Source organism: Equus przewalskii, chromosome 7, assembly GCF_037783145.1.
Source record: "Equus przewalskii isolate Varuska chromosome 7, EquPr2, whole genome shotgun sequence".
In the NCBI taxonomy this organism is placed as follows: Eukaryota; Metazoa; Chordata; class Mammalia; order Perissodactyla; family Equidae; genus Equus; species Equus przewalskii.
In genome coordinates, this window is record NC_091837.1 from 87,880,366 (window position 1) to 87,906,519 (window position 26,154).

At 36.2% G+C, this 26,154-nt stretch overlaps 1 long non-coding RNA gene across 1 annotated transcript in view; it reads left to right on the plus strand.

The window, feature by feature from the left end:
• Positions 1-6,248: 6,248 nt before the first annotated feature.
• Positions 6,249-26,154, plus strand: part of LOC139084599 (uncharacterized) — a 77,605-nt gene continuing 57,699 nt past the window's right edge. The window contains exons 1-2 of the long non-coding RNA XR_011542105.1: positions 6,249-6,374; positions 10,624-10,690. This is a non-coding gene — a long non-coding RNA (uncharacterized lncRNA). The remainder of the gene's footprint in view (positions 6,375-10,623; positions 10,691-26,154) is intronic.

Consider the following 26,154-nt stretch of genomic DNA (forward strand, 5'->3'; position numbering starts at 1 on the left):
CATTAGATTTTGCATTGAAATTTATGTAAAGTTGAGAGGAAAAAAGTTACAGCCTTTTCCTTCAATGGGGTTGACAATTCCTTTAGAGGAACAATGCTTAAAGAAGAAATATACATAGTATATACCAAAAATATAGTAATATATTTTCATATAAAATATATATAACATTGGTCTTGGCAAATTGGAGTGATTGTCACAGACCCCTTGCCTTGTTGAGGATGCAACTGTGAAGTTTTATTCATTCTGAAGGTAAGGAGGCAATGGCTCATCCAATGGTTTTTTGAAGCAAGACAAAATGCATGGGAAGTCACATCATATTTTCTGCAGATCCACCATGTTAGCATGGTAAAAGGAGGAAACGCACGAAATATTGGGGCATGGTCTTTCAGATTCTATCCCCAGGACCTGCCAGTCCTCTCGTAGTCAGTAAGGATCTCATGCCACTGTGATCTGAGGAAGTGGAAGGAGCTGACTTTCTAGGCAGGGAGGGACATTCATTCCTGGCTTCTTAAAATTTAAGTTTCTTCACCTGTGAAATGTGAAAAATGATTTTGACCTCACTATGTGATGAAGTAAAACCATAAAAATGCTATCAGTGAGAATTTTGGCAGAATAAAATGTGGTCGATTCATATTGGAGAATTACAGTGGAGTTTAATTAAGTAACCATTTAAAGAGCTGCAGGCAGCGTGCATAGAAACCACCAGGGATAGTGGAGGATCCCAGTACTAGTAGAGTGGGGCCATAGTCCCTAGATAGAGCCTCCTACAGGAGCCCTAACTTTGGTGTAGGGATGCATCTAACCTGAGACAATCAGGCAAGGAGTCAGAGGAACAAATACACTGACCTTAATTTCCTCCCTCTCTTCCTCTGTTGGGGCCACCTGGAAGTAGATCCCAGGGAGCTCTTTGATATGGTCCATACAGACCAGCCTTCAGGGACACCTTATAGTCTGGAGAAGGTCGGAGCAAACTTGATGGTTGAATAACATGTCCCCCCACACTGGTGCCAGAAATATCCTTCTAACATGTAAATTGGATCATGCCAGTACTGTGCTTCCAGGGATTCACAACAGCTACAGGATAAGACTCATAATTCTTAGTTTAGAACAAGACCACATATTCCTATCTACTGCCTCATGAAAGTTCCCTTATCTCCAGCCGTGTGGATCTATCCTTGATTCCTCAGGTGCCATGTCATGTCATGCTTTTTCTCTGCTGTTACTCTTCCTAGAATGTCTTTTTCCTCTTTCTTTAGCTAATTTCTTCTTGTCCTTCAAAATTCAATTCCCCAAATAAAAACTCTCTTATTCAAAATTGGATTTAGATGCTGTCTTTTGGTATGCCTATAGTACGCCCTGTTTGCCCTTATTTCAAAATTAATCATATGTACTACAGTGACAGGAGACTTGTCCTTTCTAGCTAGGCCTGAATTTCTGCAAGGAATGATAGAGTGTTTTATATTACTCTATCCTCAGCAACTTGCATACAATTTTTCACATATGAATTCAATAAATGTTTGTTGAATGAATAAATTAATGTGGAAAATGTCTAATTCAAAGCTTTGGAGTAGGAGGTACGCCACATATATTAACCTGATTCCTTTTCTGACAAAATGAGATGCTCATGTGATTTAAGCTGGCACCCACTGGGGCTGGGGGTCAGGAGGAGATACAAAAGAAATGCCTTAAGGGTCCAAGGATCCTTCTTTCAAACTGAGACATCTGCTAAAATTGAGACAGTAGGTTGAAATTTGCTTTCTGTTCTCTCTTCCCAGTCTACCTTAGACTTGCAAAATTGGACGTATAATTGAAAATTATTTCAGAACATCTGTCTCAAGATGCAAAGAAGCCATGGAACTCCCAGAGTTTATAAGCCTCCACAGACAGATAGTAATAATGGTTTATGAAGAAATCTGAGAAAGCCATCAATTAGAGCTCTACAGTATTTCATTAATTTACACTATCAAGAGAATCACATTACTCAACCTCAATAATAAAAGAATTACAGAAAACTGCAAGCAGTAGTGAACTTATAACCCTGAATCTCATCAGTACAGTAATTAAGAATTCCTGAAAACTAGGTAAACACTAAACATTTAAACCAAAGCGCAAATAATATGTATTTAATACATTTCTATTTCTGTTAGATTTTAATACCAGATCTCTTTAATGGAAAGGATATATAAATATATAGTGTATATATACACATACATACACTTTATTAAAAAAATTGGAACTGGAACTCAATCTGCAATTATAGTTCAAAGCCAAGATGAGTATAGAAACATGAGAATCAGCTAATGCATTGATATAATTTGAAGAGCTAATATGGGTCATTTAAGCCCAAACTATGCTACCATCAATAGTATAGTCCACTATATATATTGATATATAACAATAGTACCGTCCATTATGTTATCCATAGTACAGTCTGTTTCATTTCACATACATTTTTAATTCATATCTAATAAGAATTCTCTTATTATATCATATCATATCATAACAATTCTCCAGATTACCTACAAGGCACAGGCCTGGAATATAAAAAAGATGAGTTGGTAAAATTCCAAAAGCTTATTGAAACTCTGCATGAATTTTGATATTTGTAAGAAGTTGTCCACAATAGCTATGGTAGGCTGAATAATGCATCACCCCCCCTCCCCTGCCAAGATGCCAGCGTCCTAATCCCTGAAATCTGTGAATATGTTACTTCATTTTGAAAAAGGGATTTTGCGCATGTGATTCAGATTCTTGAGATGAGGAGATTATTCTGGGTTATTTGGATTAGCCCGATGTAATCACAAGAATCCTTGTGAGAGGAAGTTTGGAGGATTAGATTCAGGGAAGATGTAAGGATGGAATCAGAGGCCAGAAGAGAGAAATTGCTACTACTCTGGCTTTCAAGCTGGGGGAAGGGACCATGAGCCAAGGAATAAAAGCTGGAAAAGGCAGGGAAAATTTAGGGCTTCCGGAAAGAACCAACCCAGATGACGCTTTGACTTTAGCCCAGTGAAACTGATTTTGCACTTAGGACCTTCAGACTGTGATAGAATAAATTCCTGTTGTTTTAAGCCACTAAATTTGTGATGATTTCCTATAGCAGCAATAGGAAACTAATCTCAAAATGAGACTAGTCTACATGATTAGAAATATAGTGCTTACATCCATCATAGCATTTATCACTCTTTGTTTCCACATCTCTCTCCTCCAACGAGGTTATACTAGTCTTGAGGATAGAAACTCTGTCTCATTCATCTCTGTATCCAATTTTCCTGTCATCTAGTAAGACTTAAGACTTCTGTGTTGAACTAATGGCTGGCCTCACCAAATGAGCTAAGCGGTTGCTGCTATGTGTTTTCAATTTCCTAGAGACAAACAAGCAGTAGATGGGTGATAGTGCTTTTAATTAGCTATATCCTAACAATGTTTACCAGGGGACTAAAAGAAAACATGTTTAATAAAATTAAATTAATTTTAATCAGGAATATGAGCAGATTTATAGTTTTGTTCTGTTTTATTCCTTTTTATAAAGCAAATGTCTAGAATTCAGCAAAACCGTTAAGTATTTTGAAAGTGCAGATTTTTATCGGAGAACTAAATTTGATTATTGTCTGTGATTGTTGTAGTCTTGGAATCCTGTATTCAGAACTGATGTTAGATATCAGACAGCTCAGCTCTTCAATACATGTAAGACTCTCTTTAACATCATCTTTGGCAAGTGATGTGATTCGTTCGCCAAAATGTTCAGAAATCCAGAACCTGGGCTTTGCTAAGGTACCTCAGACACAGCAATTCAACACCAGATCCTGACCCTGACTTTCCAGTTGTATAGAATTATGGGGAAGGATATGATTGTATTATCTTTTTCATCTCCCAAATCCCAGATTTTATACAGTGACAAAATGATTCCTAAACAGGGAAAGTTCAAAGAGTAACATGGCATTATCTCCTTCAAATGACATATTTACTCCAGATTACATTTCTTATATTTCGGAGATAGTTTTAAATGGGGGGAGAATGACTGAGGTGAATTTTGTTATAATGATAACAGATTAGTGATGATTATAATTAAAACAACACAGAGTCTGTTATCATTCAAGGTTTTTTTCTAACAGGACAGTGTTTCTAGTTGCACAATTCTAATGCCCAGTGTCATCGTCAGGCATTGTTTTTATTGTTGTTGTTTTAAAAACTAAAAACTTTCCGTAGTCAAGGTGTGAGGAACTCAGAAGGTGACATTACACTAATGGCTGTGCTCAGAAATTGACAAAGATGGATGCAGTGCCTTTACTGATGGCCCCTGAGAAACACGGTACTTTCAAAATGACATTACAGCTATGAAAAAAAGCTGTTTGCTTTTGTTTACAGAAAAGAATTTTACATACCTTAATTGCATAAAGCATATTTTATCTTAGTTTATAAATTCTCACTTGTCTCCTATTTAAACATAGACAGTTAATTATGCTATTTGCTAAGATCTAATAACTTCAACATTATAACTTGATATTATGCATCACCTTACCTGAGAGAACCTCCATAAAACTTACACATAGTTCACTAATGAAATCTTGCTACTCCCTTGTGGATGGAGTTCATATAGAAGGCTTTGTGTTTGAATAGTATGCAAAGAAATACATGTGACTAAAATCGGAATTCAAATAATGATCCCCAGTGTCAAGAAGAAATCCTAAATTTCAAATATAATTCAATGACTATTGCTAATATATTGACACTTTCTTAATGTGAAACAGTTTTCTCATGGGAATCAGTTATAATCTCAGGGATTTTCTATTCCCCAAAAAGGACAGATAGTAAAAGAACTGAACCTCTGTCCTCAGTGCTTGCTTGGGGCAGACTCAGTTGTCCATCACCAGATTTGTCACCCACTTTATTTTTCCCAATGTTTATTCTGAAAACAAGAATGGTTTCAGGGCTCTCCGGTCTCCTCAGAGCTTCATTTTGGACCAAGTTCCCTGAGAAAGAGGCAAAATCAATCCCTTTCTGCTTAGTCTTCCCCTCTGGACAGAGAATAAAACACTGGGACTGATTTCAAAGGTCTGTTCCAACTATGAGTTCTGATGAGGTTCTGAGGCTCACAGTTTGAACCCCCAGATGAAATACTTAACAGCCTAAATGTAACCTCTGGTCAACCAGAACTAATAGGTGATAGCTGCCTTCCCATCAAAGATTCGGTTAACCATCCTAGTGATTCATAGAATATTAGGAAATTTTTATCACAAGAAGCTATTGTGGGGCCAGCCTGGTGGTGTAGTGGTCAGGTTTGCATGCTCTGCTTCAGCATCCCGGGGTTTGTGGGTTCAGATCCTGGGCATGGACCCACACACTGCTCATCAAGCCATGATGTGGCAGCATCCCACATACAAAATAGGGGAAGATTGGCACAGATGTTAGCTCAGGGACAATCTTCCTCACCAAAAAAAATTAAAGGAGCTATAGTTATTTTAAGAAAGAATGTAGTATGATCTACATATTTCCCAAATTAAAATTATTATGGATTGTTTACCATACTTATGCATATGCATATCAAATGATACTGATTTGGTTTTCTTTCTAAACTAAAAGATTCCATGTGAACATACCCTTCGTTTTTCCTATTGTCAACAGAGGGCCTTTATTTTCACCTTTAGTTTTTGAGCTTAATGTCTATTTACATATAATACTAAAATTTTTTTAAAAAACAAATATTAAAGAAAAAAATCCAAATATATGTAAAATAGATCAGTGCTTGTTTTTCTACTCCAAAAAAAGGCAAAACAAATTACATAAAATATGTAATTTGTTGAAAATAACATTTGCTCTATAGCTTTTCATCCTCACTTACTAACATCTTGTTAGAAGATTTCTATGCACAGCTAGTTGGATTCAAGTATCTCCTCTGCTGTGTTGGCATTGCTTTTGGTGGGTAGAAATCAATTCTCATATGACTGCTACTTGACTTTCACTCTAGAAAACTGTTTCTTATATTAGGTTTTGGTACTATTTGACTAGAAAGCCTGTGAACCTGTAGACTTGGTAATACAAGTTGTATTAAATAGGATCTAAGTCCTGATGGCTGGTGGATGGAGGATTTGGTATTCTGCAGCATGGAAGAATGAAGTCTAACAACTCCATCATTACTTCAGAGGAATTCCCTTCAAGCGAAATAATGGAAAAGGAGGCATTTTGTTCTTGTGTGAATTACAAATGGCTTTCAAGAGTATTTACCTAGTCTATGTCTTGTTCCTTTTCTTTTTTTCCTGGGAAAGTGAAGCCATTTACACAAACAGACAGACATCTGTAACTTGATGATAAACTCCTGTTTTCTCAACCTTGTTCTTGAAGAAATTAAGGCCTAAATCTGCAGTATGTCAGAGGTAGAGTTCTACTTTTTCTGTTTGTGGTGGTTACATTAGTTGTACACATTTTTCTGTTAATAAACCTTTTTTTTTTTTACTTGAATCTGTGAAAGAGACAAGCTAAAACAGACAGGACAGACAGTTAATCACTACTACTGCCAACCAGCTTTCACATTTTGGTCTTATCAAATGAGATATGGATGAAAACCACACCCAAACAAAACACTATATCCTCCTTTCTGTGGCGTCTCAATGCATTAATCTCACCTGGATGAGAAACTTTGGTTGGATCAATAAGACATTTTCCCACATTTCCCTACTGGCCACAAAGCCTCCAATTTCCACTTTAGCTGTTAATTGATTCAAATTATATGAGATTGTACTGTATTATAAGGAAGTTAGAGGGCTGGCCCCATGGCCAGGTGGTTAAGTCCACACACTCTGCTTTGGCAGCCCAGGATTCGCAGGTTAGGATCCTGGGTGCAGACTACACACTGTTCATTAAGCCATGCTGAGGCGGCATCCCACACAGAAGAACTAGGATGACTTACAACTAGGATATACAACTATGTACTGGGGCTTTGGGCAGGAAAAAAATAAAAAGAGGAGGGGGAGAGGAAGATTGGCAACAGATGTTAGCTCAGGGCCAATCTTCCTCACCAGAAAAAGCATACCTATAAGGAAGTCACCCCATTATTTCTGACATTCCTTTTTAACTCCAAACTGCTCTTGGTGATTTCAAGTCCTTAGAACAAATTTAGGATTATGTTCATATTTTCCTTCTCGTCTGTCTCACCATCAAAATAGCACCTACCACTTCCATGATTATTCAGAGCATTTGCTATTGAGTATGTAGCATATTAGAAAATTGTTTTTTAACCTTTTAGTAGAAATTATATTCAAGACATTGCACAACATTTTATCTTTTTAGATACCAGAATATACATTATCTATCCCACTGTTTTGCCCAAGTCCCTGGTAGAATAATTCTCTGTAAACAACATTTAGTTGAAATGAACTTTATTCTTCACCCACAACCTTCAGCTTCTTCTTCACTCACTTCCTAGGACTCTTAGCAGACCTGACCTTTGGGATGGGCCTGTAGGTTAGAAAATATATACAAAATCCATGTTAGGTTTGGAAAAGGGAGGCTGAGGATTTTCATATTAAAGTCACATCCAGCCAATGTGTTCTCTTGTTTCTTGTGCTGTTCATGGACTTTTCCACTTGCCTATGGGATTGTAAGAAAATCTGAGGACTGTACCCATGTTTGCACTCACCTGAGCCTATCCTACTCTTTCAGTAATAGTAGATACAATATGAATATGTTCTCTAAGTAAATTAAAATAGCCCCGTGTGTGACAGATTTCTTTCACCTTCAACACTTACAGGTTATATGATGAGATCACAACTTGCTGGCCAGTTTGAGGCATACACTTTGAAGTGTGAGCTGGAAAACTGTACTTTCATGCTTTATTTTGCACTTCTAAGTTACATGGTGAATTTAGAAGGAAATTCACCTCATAACACACCCACCTATGATAGGATTTATTAAAAATATACAGTACTAAAAATGGACTCTAGATCATAGAAGAAAGTGTGATAAAAAGTTTTATTGCTTTCTGATATGTTACATGTGACCTTGGAAGGATTGTTTCCCATACTCTCCTTTTCTTGCCTAAATCTGGACTTCTAGACTGTCTTGTGTCTAGAGTTAAAGACTGACCTGTAAGGTTGATGATGGTAATGACCTTTGAACATTCACCTTTGCCCTACCAGTATTTGATGTCTACGTGGCTTTGTGACAGAATGTCTATCATTTTACATTTATTGCTCATATCCCCTTGTCATTTTGATTTTATGATGACATATCCACAATCTATAGTTGCCATGCCTCATTGACTTCTCTTGGGTGCCACTGGGCTTTTCCTTAAGCACTCTTTCAGACTTCTTAATATTATAAATCACCTCTGACCCCCAAATAAACCATTATCAATATGTTTACTTTTGGCAGGGACAAAATTACTTAAAGCAAGTGCTTTTTTTTAATATTACAAGATTTGACACATATTTTTGAAAAAGGTGATGTTTTAATGTACGTTTAGGAGGTCACAATCTTTTTAGTTCACTTTTTAATTTCTATATAGTAAAATTTGCTCATTTTAGTCTACAGTTCTATGGGTATTGATAAATGCATAAAATAGGACGCTTAGTTTTTTATTTTAACCAAAAAAGGAATCACATTTTAGATATTGCTCAGAAATTGCTACTTTCACTAATGTATCTCAGATATCTTTTTTTAAAAAACTAGCTATATTTAGGTATGATTGACAAGTAAGAATTGTATATATTTAAGCTATACAATTTGCTATTTTGATATATGTATACGTTGTGAAACGATCACCACAATCAAGCTGGTTAGCATATCCATCACCTCACACAGTTACCCTTTTCTTCTTTTTTTACATCTGTGGAGAGAATCCTTTAGATCTACACTCTGCAAATTTCAAGTGTACAATACATTGCTGTTAACTATAGTCACCAAGCTGTACATTAGACTTCCAAATGTTATTCATCTTATAATGGAAACTATGTACCCTTTAACCAACATCTCTCCATTGCCTCCACCCCCCCAAAGCCCCAGGCAACCACTATTCTACTCTCTGCTTCTATAAGTTTGACTATTTTAGATTCCACATGTAAGTGTGATAATGTTGTATTTGTCTTTTTGTGTCTGGCTTGTTTCACTTAGCATAATATTCTCCAGATTCGTGCACAATGTTGCAAATAGTAGGATTTCCTTCTTTCTCATGACTGAATAATATTCCATTGTGTATGTGCATGTGTGTACACACACACACAAATATATATATATATATATATACACCACGTTTTCTTTATTCATTTATCTGTCAATGGAAACTTAGGTTGTTTCCATATCTTGGTTATTGTGAATGATACTACAATGGACATGGGAGTTCAGATATCTCTTTGAGATACTGATTTAATTTCTTTTGGATATATACCCAGAAGTGGGATTGTTGGATCATAAGGTAATTCTATTTTTAATTTTTTGAGGAACCTCTTTACTGTTTTCCATAGTGACTGGCACCAATTTACATTCCCACCGAAAGTGCCCAAGGGTTCCTTTTCTCCACACTCTTTCCAATACTTCTTTGTCTTTTGATAATAGCCATGCTAACAGGTGTGAGGTGACATCTCATTGTGATTTTGACTTGCATTTTCCCGATGATTAATGATGAAGATTTTTTCATATAGCAGTTGGTCATTTGTGTGTCTTCTTTTGAGAAATATCTATTCAAGTCCTCTATTTTTTAATTGGGTTATTTGTTTTTTGCTATTGAGCTGTATAAGTTCCTTATATATTTTGGATATTAACTCCTTCTAAGATATATGCTTTGAAAATATTCTCTTGAATTCCATAGATTGCCTTTTCATTTTGTTGATGGTTTCCATTGCTCTGCAGAAGCTTTTTAGTTTGATGTAATCCCACTTGTCGTATTTTGCTTTTGTTGCCTGTGGTTTTGGTGTCATATCCAAAAAAAGTCATTGCCAAGACCAAAATCTAAAAGCTTTTTTCCTATGCTTTCTTCTAGAAATGTTTACTGCAAGATTTTCAATTTCTTTTCAATTTGGTTATTTGTTAAGAAAACATAGGCAAAAATCTCTACTTTATCTTGAATCAACAAAGTAATATTGAAAAATAACTACTTGCTAATTCCACTAAATAACTATATTTTGGCTATGTTATAATGGTGTTTTTTAAATTTCGTATCCGGAAATTTTTATTAGCACAAAACCTGGTACAGTATGTGGAAAATCTTTATACTATGGACTGTTTATATTTTACTACATTTCTTCCTCGAATGAGGTGACATCCTTTGATTCAAAAAAATTAATTTAGACGATTGATTTTTTTCGGCCTCTCTTATCCCCAAAAAACAAGTTAATAAATTCTTGAAATTTTAAGAATTTCAAGAAATGTGTTTTTATTTTACAGAGAAATTTGGTTATTCACAAAGCAAACTAATGTCACTAAGTAGACTTTTACACACAACTGCAATGGGTGATTATTATTGTTTTGAATAAGAATTTCTAGAAACATCTTAATTATTTCAACTTTTCTGAATTATCATTAAGAAACTTATTCTCATAGAAATTGAAAAAGTTAGCTGAATTATCACTTTAGTAAATGAAGAAAAAACATCATTATTCTCCTTTTCTACTCATTCTTTATATTCTTCAGAAATTTGATGGAGTAACTATCTGACAATATTACTTGGACATTCACATTGGATAAACTACTAGCGACCGTGAGTATATTCAGCATTGCATGTTCAAGCAATATCTTTGACTTACACTATATCAGAATGCTTGGGTACTTAAGTTTTTAAACAGTAAGCAGTTGTCTATGAAATGCAATTTCATGGAAATCTAAAGTTTTTGTTTTTTAAAAATCAAAATGTCTCTTCCAGTGACCTGTCGCATGCCTGGAAAATTCCCTAGTATTCTGTTGTAATGTGTTTTTGCTGCCTTAATTAAGAATCCATAGTTATGCTATAAATGAAGAGAAAATACATGGTATGATGAAACTGCTAAAAAAATTCATTATCTATAAATAGTTAAGCATAGATGATAAGTCAATTGTAAACATAGTTGAAACTCATAAGCTGTGTCATGTATATATACTGAATATGTAAGTAGCATGTGAGATGCAAACAGAATTCACAAAGAGGAGTCAAGTTGATGAGTTAATTGCCTATGAAACACGTTAGATAAGAGATAAAGTACGAGTCTAGATGCTGAATACAGAGGAAATGGAAGGACCGAGAGGCAGCTAATATTCAAGATACACAAATATACATGATGTACCTGAAGCACTCAGTATTCATAAGATCTTAAAGTGACCACCCATTGGTAACAAGCATTAAGATTTTATCCTGGCTCCACCTGTCCTCTGTCCAAGAATCTCATGTAAAATCCATAGTTCCTCTTCAAGCTACAGCTGTGACCTGGCATACTTGACACTGTACTCTCCAATAGAGCAAGTGTGTGTTAGTTCCAGGACTTTTGGCCTCCTAAGACCCCTGGTTCAAATCTTGATTCTGGTCTTCATAAACACAGCATCAGTAAAGAAAACTGATGTGGCAGAAAGAGCAGGCAAGTGTACCTAAGAACATTGCATGACCTGGGATTTAAGTGTTGTTGCTCTACTACCCTACTTGCATTCTATAGTAAGTGTGTTAACTTGGCCCATATTTTTCCTCCTCTTTTTCACTGTGTGTGATTTAAGCATCTTAATGTGATTGGTGAGGCTTTCTGTTCTGTGGCTTCTGGAATAGCTTGCCAGTTAGCATACTTAAAGGTTAACATAGAATGACGGTAATTTCTAACACAACATCAATCTTTCCTTTTGGTCAAGAGATTGAAAGTTCCTGTAGGAAAAAAACAGAACACATGGATTTAAGCCATTCTCATCTAAGGATGCTTTACATTTAATTAGTTTTAGGGTAGCTAGCCAATAGATGAGAAGGGAACTGTGGAAAGAGCATGATTATGGTGGTGTTGGAAGACCAGAAAAAATGTGCCCCAAGAACAGAAAGGGTAGATGATAATAACCGTAAGTTTGAGGGAAGATTCTGTTCAAATGTAAGTAGATATAAATATAAGAGACAGGTAGGATTATGTTCAAGATCAGCAAAGTGGTATGAAATGATGTGAAGATATCATGATGATGGCAAGATGGTATAGCACATTATATCTATAGCTATACTATATTATCTATCTATACATATGCATATACGTATACTTAACATTCTGAATGAGGAGGTAAACTATGAGAAGAGATTCAGATTAGTGCTACAAAATTGATTATGCTTTCATTTATTAAGATAGCTTTTTTTTATAATAGTGGGTACTTTATTTCTATATACCTCATATAAGTGGAATTATGAAGTATTTGTGCTTTTGTGGCTGGCTTATTTTACTTAGCATAATGTCCTGAAGGTTCATATACGTTGTAGCATCTAACTGGATTTCCTTCCTTTTTTAAGGCTGAATAACATTCCATTGTATGCATGTACCACATTTTATCCATCCATTTGGACATTTGGGTTGCTTTTACCTCTTGGCTATTGTGAATAGTGCTGCTGTGAACACAAGGGTGCAAATATCTCTTTGAGACCCTGCTTTCAATTCTTTTGAAATACTCAGAAGTGGGATTACTGGATCATATGGTAATTCTAATTTTAAATTTTTAAGGAAACTCCATTCTATTTTCCCTAGCTGTTTTGCCATTTTATAATTATACCAACAGGGCACAATGGTTCTGATTTCTCCGCATCCTTGCTAATACTTGTTTTCTGTTTTATGTTTTATAGTGGTCATTCTAATGGGTATAAGGTCTTTTCTCGTGGTTTTAATTTGAATTTCTTTGATGATTAGTAATATTGAGCATCTTTCCATATCCTTGTTCGCTATTTGTATTTCATCTTTGGAGAAATGTCTCTTTAAGTCCTTTGACCAGTGTAAAATCACATTATTTGATTTCTTGTTATTGAGTTGTAGGAGATCTTTATATATTCTGGATATTAACTCCATATCAGATACATGCTTTACAGATATTTTCTTCTATTCATAGGTTGCTTTTTCAGTTAAATATAATTTTGATACTATTCAAAACAAATCTTAGAAGTTTCCTAAAAATGTATGTACCATGTGTTTTTTAGCAAACTGTGCTTCGGCAGGGAGCAGTAACCATTCGAACATATTTGGAGATACTTCATTATACTGCATTTCATCAGATGGTATGACTATAGTTTTGTTCCTCTCACTTTCACTGAAGCTTTCTAAAGTCTGGCTCTCTGCATTCTTAAAGTGGGATGACAGTACAACTTAGGTTTTGATTTTTTTTTTTTAAATTATGTATAGAAGTGAGTAAGAAAGGAAGAAGCGGACTTAAAATGGAACTTGAGATGTTGACATCCATGGCACTCATGAGTTCTGCAGGAGCCAAGGCTCTTTAGGATGGGGAGACTGGAGGAAAATATATTCCAATTCCTCATATAGAATGATTTTCAAATCCTATCAAGATAGTTGGTATTTCAAATGGAAACTCTTTTCACTCTGATTTCTAAAAAGTAACCTGATTTCCTTAGCTGAACTAACTTCTCTATTTTCCTCTTGCCTTTTTCTTCTTCTTCTTCTTCGATCTGCTTGTGTCCTTCATCACATCCCAGGTGAGCTCCTCTTTGGTTTCCTTTCCTCTTTAGGCGTTTCTTCCTGCCTCTACCAAACGAGTGCTTATGTCCAGCATCTTGTTTGACTCCTGGTTCAGGTCCACCTTCTTATTTCATTCACTTTAAGTGATGGGATTATCAGTTTCAGAATTGGATTTGTCTTTCCCACTCCCTCCATGCGTTGTTCAGTGTGATGTTTTGTACAGAGAGTGCCTGAAAGTGCAAGAACTTTCCTCCTATCATCTCCTCATTTACTATGGATTCCCACTTGTGACTGTCAGGGTTCAGCCAGGAAAACACAAGCCCCTGTAGGTACTCCAGGGATAAAGTCTTAATAAGGGAATAGGGGCTTACATAAATGTAGCAAAAACTGGAAGAGTAAAGGTCAAGGAAGCTGACACTGAAGTTCATGAACGTCTTTGCAGAGGCCTCAGCCAGAAGCTCCAAAGCAGGTGGTTCTCAAGTGCTTCTTGAGGAATGGTGGAAATTCTAAGACTTTCTGGGAAACTACTACCAATTATTTCAGTCCGCAAGAGTAGAGCATGTGTTTCTCAAGAGCTATCCAGGAACTCACTAAGACACCCCATGTCTGTCCACATGCCTGGCTGCAATTCCTTCTAGATAATAATGGCTCCATCTTTCTGCACTACTAATCTCATACAAGTGCTTCTCATTAGCAAACTCTAATTGAGTAAGTGAATTCTGGAAAATGTATTTGAAATTCCTTGTGATGAGAAAAGATCTTAGAAGAGGCTGGGAGCAATGCTGAGTTGTCAACACAGTCTAGGCTATCACTCTTCATTCTCTCACACTTCTGGATTTCCTGGGAACATTTTACCTGAGTGATGATAGTGCATAAAAGTTTGTCTAGATCACAATCTTACTTGAGTTCAAATCTATATAGGGCAGAAAAATTAAACTATAGAAGGAAAAGATAAACTATGGAAGCAAAAGAGAAGTCCAAAGCAAAAGGCTTTGCTGTTTTTAACCCTTCTGGGTTGTAATCCATGATGTGAAGACCAGAGGCTAGATTTGAGGAACTGGGTATGTGTATCTGGAATAGCATAACAAACTAAGTGAAGAGGAATACTGAAATGTAGGGATCAAGAGTGTGGACAGTGTATCTAGGCAGCTGTAAATTTTTGCATCAATGTCACCTTAAAATATTCCCTCCAACCCTTCATCAGAACTTAGTGGCATTTATCATGTACTTTCTAGTGTTTTGGGTCATAATGTGTGTGTGTATTTGGGCTCCCTAACAAGATCATGGGCTCCTGGCTTTCACAGGCATGTTTTGCCCCTTTCTGAATCTTTTTCACCCAGCAGAGAACTTGCCCCGAGTAGACACTCAGGAAGTGTTGCTGCTTGATTGATAACTCTGTATTTCTTTAATGTTTAGGCTTCCCCAGTGAATGTGTGTGTGTTAGGGCCCACTGAAGTGTCAGACTGAGAAAAATGAACATTATAAAAGAGTCCAAAATAGCAGTGTAGCTGAATTGACAGTGAATACCTTGAAAAATGTGCCATAAATTCATACTCAAAGAACATACATCATCAAGCATGGTGTATTCTTTTGTGAAATGTAAAAAATAAGGAGCAGTCTTAAAATGCTTTTGCATTTGTGCATCTCCAGGCAGCAGTACCTACAAAATGTATTGAACCAAAGACAATGAGATTGGATTTAAAAGTTTCATCTCTATCTACAATAATAATAATAGTAAATTGAACAACAATTACCAAAGGAAAAATAAGTGATGGAATTTCAAAGCTCTGGATACTTGGTGAAGTAAGAAATGTCAAGTTGATGCCGCTATTCCACACAAAAACACGCGATGGCTTCAATAAGCTAACAGCCCAGAAGTGTGTGGCCCAGACAGGCACATATGCTTCTGCCTCATGAAGTTATTCAAGGAGCCAATCCCTTCCATCTTGTTGCTCTGCATCCCTAGGGTGCGTGGTTGAAGTTGATTTTTTGTTCTGGTCCAAAAGAACTATAAAGCAGGGTGAGCAATTTCTGATTAAGCTGATGATGTAGAAGCTCCACACCTCATGTCTGGTCTCATTTTATTGGTGAGTACTTAGATACTTTTTACTGATGCAGCCATTGTATATGAAGCACTGAGATAGTGTGCGGTTTTAGAAAATGTTGTTTTCCTTTTTTTCTCCTAATTCCTTGAATATATTAAGCATTATTTTAAAATTTGGTATCTGTTTTATCCATTAGATAAAGATACTAGATTCCACAGGGAGTGTTTTGTGGTTTGAGTTCTAAATTTTTTTTACATCTGAAAGGAAGCCCACATAGCTACCTTTCACCATATATTGCTGCTTATTTATTCTTCCCTGAAAACAAATAATTTTGATAATTTTATAGCTTATTCCTTTTTGTCCCTTTCATCTTTAAAATATTTTTGGCTTTAGATTATGAATTTTAGAGTTAAAAATAAACTTTTATTGATATAAAATATGTGTAAAGATATTAGATTTGTTATCACTAGTGCTTAAAACTAGTCAAAAATATGGATTTAGTTTATTGATAATTAATGTAATTGTACTGATTATGTGCAAAAGGGAATAACAATATTTAATAGTTTAGTTAACATGTCTATAAACATGCCTTTAGTTCTGGTGTCTGAAATATTTAAAATAATTGTTTATGGTATTTTCCTACCAATAAAGTCTGAATTTGTAACTAGAAATGAATTATATGTGTAAAGTATATAAGTTGAGTGTTCTTGTATCTTAAAAATATTTGGTGAGGTAAGTCATCCTACCGCATAAGGATACCATAAAAACATCTGAGTATTTGAAAAAGAGGTATTTGAAAACGTAGAGTGAATTGTAGTAGTGAAGCCTGAAAAGGCTGGCAATGGGTCTGGAGGTATTCTAGGATAAGTGCTGTATGATAGATGATTTAAGAAACTAAAGTGAAAATAAGGGAAAGGCTTGGTCTTTCAGTATATGACAGTTCTTAATTATACTTACTTTTTGTTGCTTGAGGTTGAACTTAAAGGCTAATGGAAAAGGTTGACAAAATACACTTGGACTCACGATAAGAAAGTTCACCACCACTCAGATCTCTACCTTCTGGGGTAGTAAGCAGGAGAGGAGGAACTGGATGATCTTAGCCAGGAACACTCTACAAGGGATAACGGCTTGGGAAATAACATTAGATGACCCATTTTTCCTTCTAACCGTCAGATACAGGATACCTAAGCATAATTGGTCTTCTTTAGAGAGTTTTTCTGTTGTCTTAGGTGAGGTTAGGTGGCCAGGAAGCAAATTCAAGTAGTTTGTGAATAATAATAATAATATAAAAAAAGTGAATTTGGGCTAAGATATTCCACCCCTGTTGGAGGTCTCATTCTACTGTTTTTGACAAAGGCAGGCTGAAGTAAGGCTAACTGGCAAGAGCCAGGATTTGATGAAATTTCTACAGCATCTGAAAGAAAAATCAAAGGGACCCCTTATGTAGCCAGTAGTTTGATCAATGTCTGAACTGAAAGGAAGTCTTTAATGCATGAACCTCTACATTTATTTGGCAAAACCCACCCAGAAACAGATTCTTAAATACTTGGACGAATAAGGGCATCCTTAAACAGTTTCATATATTCATGATCAGAGATAGTGTCAATCTCCATGGAAGCCTCAGAGTCTAATCTATGGAAGGGCACAGATTTAGAATGTAATCATTTAATTTAGAATACAAAATTGTATTCAAAAGTTTAGTTTCTTTAAGACAATTTTATTTCAGACTGTCTGATTTACAGAAAGAATTTAGATAATGAGACAAAACCTTTAGTGTTAAAAATGTTTGCAAATGAATTAAACCTTATCTTTAGCATGCCTCATTGAGCTCCTGTCTTCATTTAAATGATGAAGATGAATGAATTTTAAAAGAAGAGCCAATTTTCACTAGTCTTCACCAAACTGAATTTATGATCTTACGAGTGGTAGGGCTACTTTTTTGTGTGGCCCAGAAGTGCAATAGCAGAATTAAATATTTCAGTCATGTCTAATTCCATACAACATTAGATATGGCATTTACTTGTTAAAGGAGATTTTGTCAGAGATAAAATCTGCATTATTTCCTCCATTTATGTCTATGGATATCCTTTTTTCAAGATGTGTTTCAAAATGTTTCTCTTCCATTCAAAAGAAAGAAAAAATTAAGTGCCAACAATAAACTCAGTTTTGCTGATTGCTAAAAAGCAAAAACATAAAAAAAACATAATAACACACTTTCTGCCCTTGTAGCAGATATTGACCATGACTATGGGTGTTACTATTTTTTTTCACAGTGTACAATGACCCTATTTCCTTGGTGAGAGAGTTTTTTCTTTTTTTTCTTTTTTGTTCCCTGAATTTATTCTGTCTCTGAACACAACAGTTGAGCCACCAGAGATATTACCACACTCCAGGAACAATTCTCAAATGACTAAAGACAACGGGTATATAAATACTTCAGCACTCTCTCCTTGAAGGGGATAATTTAGAGGTTTTTATTTATTCTACATGATCTCTCTGAATTCTCAAAATGATTGACTTTCTGTTACCTACATTGTTATATGGTTATACAGTGTTAATTCACCCTTTATTGGCTTCCTTCTGTTCCTTTTATCTCTTTCTTACTGGTGTCTTCTGGCATCACCTCCCCCAAAACTACTTGCTTCTCAAGATCTTCCTCAGGAGGAGCACAAACTAGACTGCTCTGTAGTGACAAGGAGGGAAAGCCACTTGCTGGGAGACAATTCTCCATGGTTCCCTAACGTTTTAGCAGGTCTTGGGAGTAGAAACAATGTCTTTGTTCTGGACAATGATTTCAACTCAATTTGTGTAGTTGACATCCAGGAAAACAAGGGTATTGATTCCCTCAGGAGCAGAGAAAAGATTTGCTTAATGTATAGTGTAATAAAGATAATATCTTTCTTTGAGGCAAAGGTCAGGCATACTAACTGCCCATTAGAAAAGATTCAGGTCCATGAACTCAGGGTTCACTCCCTGTAGCTCAGCCTTCTGTGTGTACGAGCATCACCTGGTCCTCTTCATGTGGCCTGAGGAAATTGGGGCCTGGAGTATCAACACAAAGCTGCCACTCTGGTTCCTCCTATTGCTGTGAGTAATAAAGTTCTTTGTCTCTGACACAGGCATCTTGTGTCTTCTGCCAGCATCCATGAAACAGGGCAGGCTAAGTTGTTAGCTTGGAAGTAAGTAAAAATCTGAGACTCTTCAGAGTCTTGACATATCTAAACAAGTAAAAGTCTCACAGTGTGATCAGTACTTTTTAGGAATCGAAGAAAGGGCTTTACAGCTTTGAGTAGAGACAGAGATTCTGTTAGGGATGGAAGAAGTCAAGATTAATAAGAGTTCATGATAAGATGTTTGAAGTAGATTTTGAAGGGTAGTCAGGGTGGCCAAGTGTGTGATTGGTATCCCTAACTGGAAACCATATGAGGAAATATAAATGCACAAGACATTTATGCAACATGGTGAAAATAAGAAATTCTCTGAGTCCAGATTATTATGTAGGTATATGTTCATATGCCTTACCAAAAAGATTGGGCTCTGTAATTCTTTTCCTGTTCCCACTAATTTGATGTGGTATCATATGTTCTTTGAATCCTAAAGACATTTTATTCTTAACTCTCTTATATATGCTGTGGCGTATGAAAGAGGTAGATAGTCTTTCTATTATCAGAACTGACAAGTCATAAAGCATGTCAAGGCCATGAATTAAGTGAAATTATCACCCCAACAGGGATCACACAAAAAACTCTTAGGCTAAAAGAGTAAAGGTGACTAAATTATAATTTAATTTGAAAGAATTTTACACCAATTACTAAGCCAAATTTCATTATTGGTAATCAGTTATTAAATATTTTATTTTTAAATCTAGAAGGATTTTTCCCAATATTCTTATATTTTTAGGATCTCTTCTTTTGTACTGCTATATCTTTTAATTCTCTATGAAAAAGATCACGGCAAAATATTTAAATAAGGCATTGATTCCTAAATATCTAGTGGTGTAAATTATCTTTTAAGTAGCTCTTGAGCGAAAGCTTGTACTGTTCTATGTGCTCTTCTCCTAAAAATGCAAAGTTATTTTTAAGGGATTGTCCTGGGAAGAGCATGCTAATATTGTCTCACTTTATAAGAGAAAAGAAAACGTGGTTATGAAGCTGGTTTTTTTTTTTTCCTAATAAGACTTTGCAGAAATTTATTAACACTTATCATCAACTTTAAATAATTTTGTTAAAAAATCATTCATTTAGTCATCCAATATACAACAAATATTGTGTATCACCTATGTGCAGAGCAATATAGCAGAGTGGGAAAAAACTCAAAAAAACATTTTATAGAAGAGAGTCTGGCAAACTGTGGTTTATGGGCCAAATCAAGCTTGATGCCTATTTTTGTAAATAAATTGTTATTGGAACACATCCAAGCTCATTCATTCACATGTTGTCTGTGTAACACTACACTTTAACGCTACACTGACAGAATTGAGTGATTGTGTCAAAGATCATATAGCCCATAAAAATTAAGATGTTTGTTATCTGCCCTTTACAGAAAAAGTTCACTGACCTCTCATAGAGAATGTATTTCAGTATAGCAAAAATATAAATGCCTAATACAGATCTTATCTCCATGATATTTAATGAGGTTCTCAGACCAGGGAAAAGTACTTTACACATTTTGGATATTTAAAAAAAGTTTTTAAATACCTGGTAGGCATACAAAGGGAATAAAAATAGCAGCCATAAAAGCTAAACTCTTACTATCTTGAGAAATGGTGAAGACGTTTCTTGTGAGTCCATCCACTTGCTGCTTCCTATTAATTCAGTGGCAACAATCCAAGTGAGTGCTTTTCTATTGCGTTGTTTCTAACATCTGGCAAATTCCCAGGAGAGTGATAATGAAGTAATCATCTATGCTTGGTCCATCCTCCAGGAGCAGAAGGTAATAGGAAACTTCTGCTTTCCCTTGAAAATTCATAACTGTACATTGGATTGTTATGAAATCTAAAATGAACCCTTTCTTTATGTTACCATTTTTACTTAGAATTTACATTTCAATTACTTTCACCTGGCTTTTCCCAGCATAAAAAAGTTTACAACTCAATAATTCCCATCAAGACATTAAAAAACCTATGAGTTTATGTATCATTCTCTGCTGAATTTCAAGTTGAAAGCACAAGCCAAGCAATAAAGTGCTGTCAGTTTGAGAATTCCATCTCAATCAGGTGTAGCTCTTATAGCAAAACATTCCAGTTCTGGATTCTTTGCAAACCTGCATTGGCAAGGTGGTGGCCACAAATTCAGTGTGAATTTAATGGAAACCAGGGTTCTACCTGCTTCCCAAATTGTTTTCCCCCTGGATATCCTGCAGGTCATGAAAGTTGCACGTTGCTCATTCACTGAGTTCAGCCAATACATCTCCAGTGAACGTGAACATGGCCACTGGCAGTGATAACAAGTTAATCTTAAATAAACCATGGGTACTTTGGTTAAGTCAGTTAATCATATGAATTAGCAGAGTCCTGAGGTGAAAGATCAATTTTGATCATGGAAGAGATGACAAAACATCTGGATTATGACAATATGGGAAGATTCAGTCTATGTTTGGCATCACCTTGAGAAGCTATGAGAGCAGAATGCCCTCTGGAGGCATCAATTACTTGGACAGAGTCTGGAGGCATTGGCAATGAGGACGCAGCAAGTATATGGGAAACATATTTCACTACTTTGTCCAGAGTTGGTCCATAACTACACTGAAGAGTGACTTCAGCAGCAGCCCAGACGTTTGGAGTCTGGCTAGGAAGAACACGTGCATTAACAGTGGGTCTTTGGGAACCAAATGATCATGTTATCAGGATTCTCTGAAGTTTCAAGCACTCGCATCTATGGATTTTGGGTTGCTCCTGGCATTAGCTCTTCCTATTGGTGTACCAGCACATATGCTGGTATATCCAATTTTTCAAAAAAGGGTGACTTAGTTTCTTTATATTCAATTGATGTGAGAACCATTCAACATGAGGTGGCCACTCCCAAAGATTTATGGTGCCTAATATCTAGTGTGAACCTTAAACTTTAGAGCAACTGCCTCTTGTCCTTATCTGGGTGTCAAGTCTAACAGCACCTAACTGTATTGTTAAGAAAAAGAGATATTGCTATTGTCTATGCTGAACCACCTTATCGAGTTCAAACTAAACAATTCTAATGCTGAGTGGTGCACATCTTTAATCTGCAAAATTTGAGAATCTAATTGAAACGTTAGTTATTTTTTAGTAGAGAATCAACCATTTGAAATACTCTATGTAAATGCTATTTACCACTATTACCACAAATACGCTTTATTGTTTTCCATATGAAAATTTTCATTTATTTCCATTTCACATGTGAAATTAATTTCTGATATTGTTATTTGCTCATTAAAATTTTTTCAAACAAATCAATTTTTTTCCTTTGGGAGTTTTCTGTTTGAAATATGAAATTCATTTCAATTCAAGTTTTTCTATTTGAAGATCCTTAGTTCTACTGCATTCCTTTAACCTTGGCACCAATGTGGCCTTATAGGAGATTAAAGGAAAATCTTTGCTTATGTGTAGCTATATGTCCTCTCTTCATCCTTTTCTTTTCTATTAGGCAAATCTTCCCTAGCTTTGAGAATGCAGTGAAAGATTTTACAATTGCAGACAGATTGACACTATGATTAGTAATGACAGACTAAGGGAAAGACTGTGGGATATATTTCAAATTTACTTACTACCTGGTATAACCAGGTTTATTTAGTATCTCTATTGTTTTTGAGTGAAATGATCTTAGAAATATTTTGAGACTAAATGATAATTTGTCTAATGCTTTGTATCTTCCCTAACATTGATTCAGTGAAATGAGTAATAATCTTAGCACTACGGACAAGTAAACCTTATGATTGCAAAATTAAGTAATCTTATAGAACATCCAGAAAATGTTACTGCATAGATGTCAAGAACTGGCTTCCTCGCACATATGTTAAGTTACTCAAGGAGCAACAGTATTACATTTTTATAGATTTTAAACGAGGTTGGGCATTTCTTCCTACCTTCCTTGTCTTCCTTTCTTCCTCTGACACATCAGGAAAATTCTATTAGTGTGAATGAAAAAAAATAATGTTGGATCACTTTGCCTTTTACATTTCTTAAGTGCTGTGTGAAAAAGCACCCTCCCGGCTAGTGCCCTCCTGGTGTTACATCATTTATGGATGATGTGATTATTTCTCTCCAGGTAAGGTTCTAGAAGTAACCATGGGTGAAGGACCTGGAGTCTCCCTTGCTATAATCCTTGAGTCAGGACTTGAAAAAGAGCTAGATTCTCAGGCAGGGAAGAAGGATTCTGAAGGAGAGGGGCGGAGTTGCTGCCGCTCGCCACGGCTGTCTTTCCTGCATTTGGACAGTCAGGAGGGCAGCTGTGGAGATGCAGTGACAGCTCTGAGAGTCGAGGTGGAAGCTTGAAGGATGAATAGGATAGTAGAATGGGCTCTAAAACCTGTGGGAGCAAGCAGTATTTAGATTTATGTTACTCTTGACCTTTATTGCCATAGAAAATTCTTGTTTAATGTTTCAGATTTGTTTCATCTAAGATAATATGGAGTATCAAAGAAAGTCTCCTGAGCCATAGTTTTAAAGGGAGTGAGTACATGGTGTTGGCAGCAGAAAAAAGTAAGCTCTCAAGGGGAGGGTAAAATTCAAGAGAAAAGTCATGGTTTTGAGGTATGGCTTCATTCTTCCCACACAGATTCATTTTTCTTTGCCAGTCTTAGTAAATCTGGTTCTATTTTATTGAAGAGTGTTTTTTTTCCTTTTAAACTCTTAACCTTAGATGTTTGTAAAGGAAGTATACCCCACAGAACCATAGAAACATGCCTTCATTCGATACAGCTGTAAAAAAAAACAGCGTATCAGGAATTAGGAATACAAAATCAAAACCCTGTGGCTTTTACTCTAAGGAGATGTGGTAAAGCAAAAGTGGCCAAGAATTCTTTACAGCTTCTCTCACAGAGAGAGAGGGTCTCTTCCCCAACCCTTGGACTCTGGGCCAGCCTTGTGACCTGCTTTGGCCAACAGAAGGTAGCGAAAAATGATGTAGGATTTCTTGGCCTGAGCCTTAAGAGGCCTTCTTCTTCCATTCCCATTCCCAGAATCAGAGACTGCCACATGAAGAAGGCAGCAGCTGCCTTTTGGAGACATAGGACTGAGACCATAACCAGCCTCAACTGCCAACAATGTAAGTGAAGCCACCTTAGTCTTTATAGACCCAGTTGAGCCTCTAGATGACCAAAGCATATATACAATGAAATATTATTCAACCTTGAAAAGGAAGGAAATCCTGACATTTGGACAACATGGATGAGCCTGGAGGACGTTATGCTAAATGAAATAAACCAAGACAGAAAGACAAATACTGCATGATCTCACTTATAAATGGAATCTAAAGTAGTCAAACTCGTAGAACCAGAGAGCAAAATGGTGTTGTCAGGGGTTATAGGGTGGAAAAAATGAGGAGATGTCCGTCAAGGAGCACAAAGTTTCAGTTGTGCAAGATGAGTGAGCTAGAGATCTAATATACAACAATGTGAATGTAGTTAACAATTCTGTATTGTATACCTGAAATTTACTAAGAGGGTAGATCTTAAGTGTTCTTGCCACTCACCTAGCCAGCCTAAAATGTAACACTTGTTATTGTAAGCAAAGAAAATGTTTCTTGTTTTTATTTCTTTAATTTTTTATTGAAAAATAGTGGGCATACAATATTATGTTAGTTTCAAGTGTACAACACAGTGACTCGACATTTATATACATTACAAAATGACCACGATAAGTCTAGTAACCATTTATCACCATACAAAGTTATAGTATTATGACTATGTTCCTTATGTTGTATATTGCGTCCCTGTGACTGACTTATTTTATAACTGGAAGTTTGTACCTCTTAATCCCCTTCACCTGTTTCACCCCACCCTCCACCCCTCACCGTCTCCCCTCTGATAACAACCAGCTTTTTTCCTGTGTCTATGAGTCTGTTTCTGTTTTGCTTTGTTTGTGCGCTTGTTTTGTTTTTTAGTTTCCACATATAAGTGAAATCATATGGTATTTGTCTTTGACTCGTTTTGCTTAGCATAATACCCTCTGGGTCCACCTGTGTTGTTGTTGTTTTTTGACTTTAATTGCTAAGATTTGGAATGATTTGCTACGGTTAGTAGATAACTGTTACAGAAGATTATCATTCTTTTAAAATGGAAGACAGACTTGTAAAACTAACTCATGAATTAAAAATTATGTGCATTATAATAGAAACATATTTCTATGTCAGGATACTGGTTGAAACAAGGTGTGACGTCTTTTTCTTTTCAGGAAACTCTCAGAGGTTAGATACCTGCTCCTTAACTCCAGTCTGCTCAGTCTGTCTTATGTTGCCCGATGACTGCATTCAGTCTGTTCCTAGACTCCCAGTTAGCCTCAACCTTTTTGTGGGTTCTACTTTCTCTGTTCTCCCCTTAAGTGTTGACATCTTCCAAAATTGCATGCTTACCTGTTCTGTTTTCATTCTGGAAATTTCTAGATTTGTCTGTGCATTTAATCTATTATCTTTAAGCTGAAAATTATACATTCTCTACAGTCTATTATTTATCCAGTAATAGACATCTCAACTTGATTGCCTCAAAGTCATGATAAATTCAAGATTTCTGTAAAATAATACTAGCTAACATTTAGTGCTTGCTCTGACCCCATGTAGTTTAATTAATTTGCGTGTCTTAATTCATTTAATTCTCATAACATCTCTATGAGGCAGGTGCTAGTATTGTCTCCATTTAGAAATGAGTTTCAAGGAGTCACATAATCTGCTCAAAGTTCCATCATTGTTGGGTGATGGAGCACCCTTTTGAGCCTCTGCGTCATAGATCTCCCTCATTCATGTACTCTCTCAAGTCGGAAAACAGGGACTGCACCAGTTAGCAGAAACTGGTCTCTAAGTACTGTTATAGTCTACCTCCTAAATACCTCTTGTATATTTTGCCACCTCCACTTTTCCACTGCTGTCATCCACTTTCAGGTTCTCCTCTCCTGTTTTCTGGACTCTCTCAACGGACATCTTACTGATTTCCCCGCCTGTACTCCCAACCTTTCAAGTTTAACCTGGTTACTACTAGCAAGATAATCTTACCAAACCACATGTGATCACGCGCATTTCCGTGGTTCTCCACCATCTGTAGCAGAGAATGTGAAATGTCTTTTTTGGCACCTGTGCCAAGGCTCTTGCAAGTTTAGCCCTGCCTTAGAGGAGGAGCCATGTATCTTCAATTCATTAACTTCCTCAATGTCCAGTTTATCTTCTCTCACTGCTCTTCTTGCCCCTCAGTCTCACCATGTGGAATTAAGGTGGGTTGTGAACATGCTCCCCCGGCTCTGTGCATTTCTACATATTTGGAATTCCTTCTCACTCCCACTATCACCCCACCACACCACACCTGCTGCTACACACTTGTCTGTCCAGTAATCT